Source organism: Mustela erminea, chromosome 10, assembly GCF_009829155.1.
Source record: "Mustela erminea isolate mMusErm1 chromosome 10, mMusErm1.Pri, whole genome shotgun sequence".
In the NCBI taxonomy this organism is placed as follows: domain Eukaryota; kingdom Metazoa; phylum Chordata; class Mammalia; order Carnivora; family Mustelidae; genus Mustela; species Mustela erminea.
Window position 1 is genome coordinate 44,133,230 of NC_045623.1, and position 7,699 is coordinate 44,140,928.

The following is a 7,699-nucleotide window of genomic DNA, read 5'->3' on the forward strand; positions in this document are numbered from 1 at the left end:
TTGACACATCCATTAAAAACACTGGTAGTGTGTCTGGTTTGGTTACTGCTTTGATGTGCTTTCTAACGGTGCTGCTTGCCTTTGGCAATAATTGTAATTCAATTTATGCATCTACAAAATCATCCAATCCTACTGCCTATTCCATGTCACAAAATAACTTTTCTCTTTAGAGTTAATCAGCCTTGCATTGTATATCTTCTATTACCTAGATTTCACTGCATCTCCCAACCACTTTCAAGTGGAACAAGTTAATATTCAAAAAAAGTAAACACATTAGAAATAAAGAGACCATTTTGGAGCTGATGGCCAGGGATGCCACTTATAAAAGCAGTGACTTGACTCTATTATAAAAATTGGTGTGTGTGTGTGTGTTGCGCTGGATAGAGAAGATGTTTTAAATATTTAATTATATAAAGACAGTTCTATGGTAACATTTTAAAATAATTTTATGCATGATTTTATTTCATTTTTATATAAACTTTGAAATGCAGTTGAAAATTTTTCTCCAGGCATGTGTTGTATATACATAAGCGCTTTGTCAGTTTGTCTTAATATTGAGAAGCATAAATATGAAATAACTTTTTTCTCTAATCACTGCTTTCAGTTATGTTCTGTATATTTTGCCTGTACTTTGATGTTATCTTGGGCCAATTCCATCACTTTCAGCATTTAAAATCTCAAACTCTATTAGGGTTTCATATGCCGCCCGCCATTTCCCAGAGTCTAGCCTTGAGCTGGGACCCTGACTCCTTCTTTGAGTAATCTCTTCTCAGTTCCTCCCTTTAATACCAACTCCTCCAGGGTTGGGGAGGAAAAAGGAAGATGAAAAGAACAAATGTCCCTTTCCTTACCTGGGCTGTCTTGACATTTCTTCATGGGTTTTGCTCCTTCAGTAAATCTAACTCACTGTTTATCAATATCCATGATGTGTCTGAATTCCAAAGTCGATCCTCCTATGGCACGAAGCGTTGCAACCCAAAATGTGATCTGTGCACTGGCAGGATGGGATCACCTGAAAAATCATTAGAGCCTCAGCCCTGACACCTGCTAAATCCAAATCTGAATTTTAACAAGATCCTCAGGTGATTTGTATGTACATTAATGTTTAAACTGCTGTGGTTAAAAGCAGCTTTTTAAAAAATTTCCTTCTGTCACAGTCTGATATACTTTTACAGTATAATAAAAACAAGTCGGTAGAAAAATAGTTTTTGAAGAAAGGCATGCAAAGCACAAGCCAAAGTTTTGTTATTTGATTCAACGGACGGACCGTGATGGAGTAAGACCCATCCTCCCACCAGAAACATACATGAAACTGTAATTTTTAAACATTAGACAACAGACAACACAGGACTTTGATCCCTAAGGGAAGGGAAACAAACAAGATGGGCCTTTTCATCACCCAAGCTTTTTCCCTAAAGGCATGGCACAGGAGAGGGGAGACCAAGCAGAACAAGAAAGGCTCAACAATTGAAGAGTCAGACCTGGGAGTTCACTGAGATTGGGGTAGCTTGACTATGTGAGGCAGAGTTTTGGAAAGGAAGTGGCTAGGAAGAGAGAAAGAGCACAAGAAGTCTCGAGTTGGTGACAGAATTCTAAGAGATGCATGAAGCTTTGCATTCAGTTGGAACTTTGCAACTGGACAAAAACTCAGGGACTTAAAAGTTGAGCAAACCCAGAGTTCACGCAAGGCTGGGAGACATTTCCGTTTTAACCAAATACAGTGGAGAGATCTTTGACAGATTCCACCACCCCAAACTCAGACCTACAATTTCCAAATTAATTCTTGAAAATGAAGAAAAGAAATTTGAAAAAAATTGTCAAAGACATGTTTCTCTCTTTCTGGACTAGTTAATTTTATTTTAACAGAATGAAAGAGTAAGAAATTACTATTCAAGTTTAGTGAGAAAAATAGGAAAAAATAATGACCAATCAGAGAAAACATAATGGATTTGTATTAGCAGAACTTGAAGCAGTAAGAATCTATATGACCTTTTGGTGTATTCGTATTGTCCTCTATTAACCACAATTTTTATCCAAAAACCTGGGAAAATCTTAGTCCTAGAAAATGCAGTAAGTGTGGAAGAGAACTTCTATTTCAATTATATGTGTTACCTAGTACTGTTTGAGGTGATCTTTCCTTTCCTGGGTGGCAGATTTTTTTGTTTTTAATTTTTTAAAATTTTTTATAAACATATAATGTATTTTTATCCCCAGGGGTACAGGTCTGTGAATTACCAGGTTTACACACTTCACAGCACTCATCTTAGCATATACCCTCCCAAATGTCCATAACCCCACCACTCTCTTCATCCCCCCCTCCCCCCAGCAACCCTCAGTTTGCTTTGTGAGATTAAGTCACTTATGGTTCAAATCCCACCTTGTTTATTTATTCTTATCCTACCCCCCACACCCCCCACGTTTCATCTCCACTTCCTCATATCAGGGAGATAATATGATAGTTGTTTTTCTCCGATTGACTTATTTCCCTAAGCATAATACCCTCTAGTTCCATGCACGGTGTTGCAAATGGCAAGATTTCATTTCTTTTGATGGCTGCATTGTATTCCATTGTGTATATATACCACATCTTCTTTATCCATTCATATGTTGATTGACATCTAGATTCTTTCCATAGTTTGGTTACTGTAGACATTGCTGCTATAAACATTCGGGTGCACGTGCCTCTTCGGATCACTACATTTGTATCTTTAGGGTAAATACCCAGTAGTGCAATTGCTGGGTCATAGGGCAGCTCTATTTTCAACTTTTTGAGGAAACTCCATGCTGTTTTCCAGAGTGGTTGCACTTCCAGAATGGTTGGTGGCAGTTTTTTAACTGATCTGGGTATGAACAAGGATCAGAAAAACTTAGTCAAAAGTAGTGTCTAGCCACTAGGACAGTGAAAAGCCAGATAAAGTTTCAATCATAGATATGTCTGCTTTAAGCACCTGAAAATGTGCTGTAAGTACAAAGTTTAGAAGAAATATATTTTTTAAATATTTTATTTATTTATTTGACAGAGGGATCACAAGCAGGGTGAGTGGCAGGCAGAGGGAGAGGGAGAAGCAGACTCCCCACTGAGCAGAGAGCCTGACATGGGGCTCAATTCCCCGAGATCATGACCCGAGGACCCCAAGATCATGACCTAAGCTGAAGGCAATGGCTTAACAGACTGTGCCATCCAGGCAGCTCCAAACTTTAAATATCAGAAAATCAAGTGACAAAACAGGTCAAGGAGTAAAGTGAATTCAGGTATAGATTCAGCAAAAAGAAAACAAAACTTCCACCTGTGGACCTAGAACACATGAATCTGAATTGCAGACTTGTCAGGTAATAGTTCTTTGGTCTAGGACAAGCAATGAGTTATATTTTTTTGAAATTTGTATACTATAAAATAATGAAGGATTTAAATAATATAGCTACTATAAAAATGGTATATAAACTATAAAATGCTATAAGAGTATGACATGTACACATACATTTTTAAATAGACAAGCACTTGTATACCTCTCAATATTCATTAAGCACTGGTCTGTGCATCTTTTTTTTTTTACAAATATCAACTCACCCAAGTGCCATTTTGCAGATGAGGAAACTGAATTACAGATAACTTAAATAACTTGGTGAAGATCACAAGAGTTAATAAGTGGTAGAGGGAGAATTAGAATGCAAAACTCCTAAGTGTCAGAGTCTGTGCTAATCCAAGTTGTATATGGTCTTTGAGAACAGAAAAATCAGCTTTGTAGGCAAACCTCTGGATTTTTCCAGCTTACACTTAAAAAAGACTGTCTTGAGTCACTGTTTTCTTTGGTATGATCTAAGGAGGTAGCCCTTCAGTGGGCTGGGGAGGGGTCAGAAAGAAAAGAAAGTACATAAACACCAAACCTTTGAGTCACATTATTCTTAACTCAGTTTTTAAAAGGTAACATTTATAAAGATTGTTTGGAAACCATACAGACCAACCATTACAACAGGTTGGTAATTTTCAAACTTTGTCCTGAGGTCCATGGTTCAGCTGTGATGTTCTTCCTACAGAGCCACAGATAAATCAAAAAACAAACCAACCAACCAACCACAAGTTCATAGTGAAAGATATAAAATGCCAAAGACTTTCATTTTTTATATGATTAAAGGAATTTATTAATAGCCATGTAGTTTCTAAGTTTGGTATTTATAAACCAAATGAAGCATATCATTAAAACTTAGTGAGCATTATTATTTCAGGATTGTAGTCAGAAATCTAAGTTCTTACCGTGTCTACATATGTGCTCCTATATAGGATCCCCTGCACCCCTAGGACAGGCAAGCTAGGTGGGCCAAAGGGTCTTGCCCCATGTAAGTGCACCATGATAAAAAAAAATTTTTTTTTTAAATCCACAGGGCATCTGGGTGGCTCAGTTGGTTAAACAGCTGATTCTTGGTTTCAGCTCAGGTCATAGTCTCAGGGTGGATGGGATGGAGCCCCGTGTCAAGTTCAGCACCGGCCATTAACCCTGCTTAAGATTCTCTCTCTCCCTCTGCCTCTGCACCTCCCAACACCAGGTCATGCACACTTGAGTGTATGCGCGCTCTCTCTCTCTCTAAAAAAAAAAAAAAAAAATTGAAATCCGGATATTTTGAAACTGAAATCTGTAAAGAATGTTCCAAGGAATAATGCAAAAAAAAATTAAGGGACTCAATTTCTATATCTTTAATTTCTATATATGATGTTACTTCTTAAAATTGATCTTCCTAAGAGAATGCCTCTGGCCCAAGTTTCTCATTCCTGCCTTTCCTTCCACAACTGTCATTTTAGAAAAGAACAGGATATCCTTCCCTCATCTTACAAGAATCGCACTGAGATCTATTTTACTTTCTATGCTTAACAGTTACTCATCAAAATTTGAACCTATATCTGTATGTTTTAGATCCATTATCTATTAATAATTATCATTGTATAACCTCAATTCCCTAGAAATTTCAACATTTAAAACTTATGGTCAAAGGAATTTAAAAAAAATATTTATCTACATATTTTTGTTGCATAGAAATATGTTTGCATGGTCACTAGAAAGTTGCAAATAAAAAATTTGCATGAGGATTAAATCTTGCGAGAGAAATAGAATTGAAAGTTCTAGGATAAATGATGTACAATTTATAACTGTCAAAAGGAACTTACATTGTTTGTATATGTGGGTGATGATGTGTTTCATATTGTGTTGGTTAGATTCCAGTGAATACACATAAAAGGATAATGTAAGAGGTATTTTTTAAACGTCAGCATTCACAGTGTACCATAAATTACAAACTTTGTAACATTTAAGATGGAAAATCCAACTTTAATCTTAAAGATGAGGAAGAGGATAACATATTGTTTTTAGTTTTTGCTTTTGGGTTGTTTTTTCCTCAAAAGTCTTCTAGGTTGAAAGATCATTGATCTAGGGACCATCCTTTGTTCATTCTGGGCCATAGAAGCTTGCCCCCCCCAGATCATGTTATTACGGCCTCTTGTAGAAATGCCTTCACTGAATTTCACTTTAGCATTGACTTGGCTTTTGTAGAAAGTAATTATGGGAGACAACCATATGGAATCCATGACTCCAGAGAAATACTATTAAATGTATATACCACATCACAAAATGCCCTCTAAACAAAGTCCCACATGAAAAATTTCTTTTGAAATCGAGTTCTAGGAAAATCTTAGCTTTCCTTGAGAACTTGGTGCACTTTGTCCTTTCTTATCAGAAGACTTACAATAGTGGTCATATTTTCCTTCTCACTTTGGCTCCCAGGAAGTTTGCAACTAAATCTAAGGTTAGATAGAATAACTATTTCCATCCTACCAGTTGACACAAACTTAGTTGCAGTTCCCTCAATCTATTCTTACTTATAATTTCTTGCCTCCAAATTTTCCTTCTTAATTCTGCTTACCATTATGTTATGATAGCTGTTTGTTAACCTGCTTCTAAATCTTTTGCGGAGGCAAGGCAAGAATAAATGGGAATTTGAAGTACATGTGTTCTTTTTGTGAAAGAATCCACAGGCAAATCTCCACCTGCTCCTAAACATATTCTTAGTGTGCGTGGAGTACATAAGATTGCTTAAGATGAGGACTGTCAATGACGAGGGGAGGCCACCATCATCCTTCCCAGGTAATGCTTCATTCCAGCCAGTTTCTTAAGCAAGCATGCCCTGTGCATCTATTTCTTATTAGTATGAGCTTTACATTTTAGCCCTTGACTTCTGCATCCAGTTAACAGGACTTATGGTGTCTATGAAATAAAATTTTCATCAGATTCAACAACGTCATCAGTGTCTTAAAAAAAAAAAAAAAGATGAGTTTAATTTTACAACGGTTGGTCCAACTACAACTTCTTGCCAAGAGATGAGAATATCCACCAATACTACTTTTCAAAAACAGCACTTGTATTTCCTTTTAGTAGATTTTGATCTAATTTGGTAATCCCTTTCCCTTGAGGTTTTGTCACAAATGGGTGATCCCTTCTAACCTTTTGTGGTGGCAGAAATCATCTCAGCAGCATACTAATGAGTAAGGAAAACACCTCCTTGCCCACAGAGGGCACTGTTGACCCTGCCTACACCCACACTGTCTCTGCATCTCACCTCCGTGGAAGGCACCTGTGACTTTCCTTCTCCCCATCTCTGTTCCACTTCTGGGAGTCCAGCGCTTTTAACCACCTGTCTTTCCCACTTCAGTCATATTTCCTTCACTCCATAAATAAATATTAAGTGAGCCTACCTACTAGACACTAAGTTGGGGCACTAGGCATACAAAGAACATGGTGCCAAACAAACCAGAATAAATGTCCTCAAGGAGCTTATAATCTTGAGTATCCTAGGGATGGGAAACAGCAGTGAACGTGGGAGAAGTTTCCATTGGGAATTTAGTTTGCTCCTCACTTCTCGTCCCACTGGATTTTTCTCTAAGCCCTGTTTAAGACCATAACACATCACATCCCAGGCCTGACACTTTTATTTCCATTCTGTTATTTAAATAAGCTCTATTATCACAAACACAGACATACACGTATCATACACATGTACCATGGACTTTATGTCAAGGGCTACACAGACTTCTTCTCTAAGGTGATATTCAACTTGAGATATGTTTGCCACACAGAAATATCTGAATTAAACTAATAACTTAATTAACTGAGTAGAAAAGTAAGTGCTCATAGCAATTTTGCTCACAGTAGTAACTCTTAACTAGGGGATCTTTTGGATCTATGTGAGTAACAGTGATCCAAAAGGGACGCAAGTAGGTCCTTGAGATACAAACAATAAATAATAAGATGAACAAAATCTTACCCACCAAATTTTATTGAACAGTAAATTTTTGAAATAAATGTATAAATATATCGTTTGGGAGTGTGCTTCCAAAAAAATGATCATGCAATAAAAAGTAGTAAATGGTTTCCTAGGAGTGGGGGTCCAGACAACTGGCCAAACAATGTGTTTCATTGACTACAATGTGGAGGATTGAGTAGCTAAATTTAATCTCAGAATCTGGATAAAACGGAATTGCTATGCAATTTCCAAAGGAAAGCATTGAAATAAAAAATAACTTGATCTCACAAAACAAACTGAGGGTTGCTGGGGGAGGGGGTTTGGGAGAAGGGGGTGGGATTATGGACATTGGGGAGGGTATGTGCTTTGGTGAGTGCTGTGAAGTGTGTAAACCTGGTGATTCACAGACCTG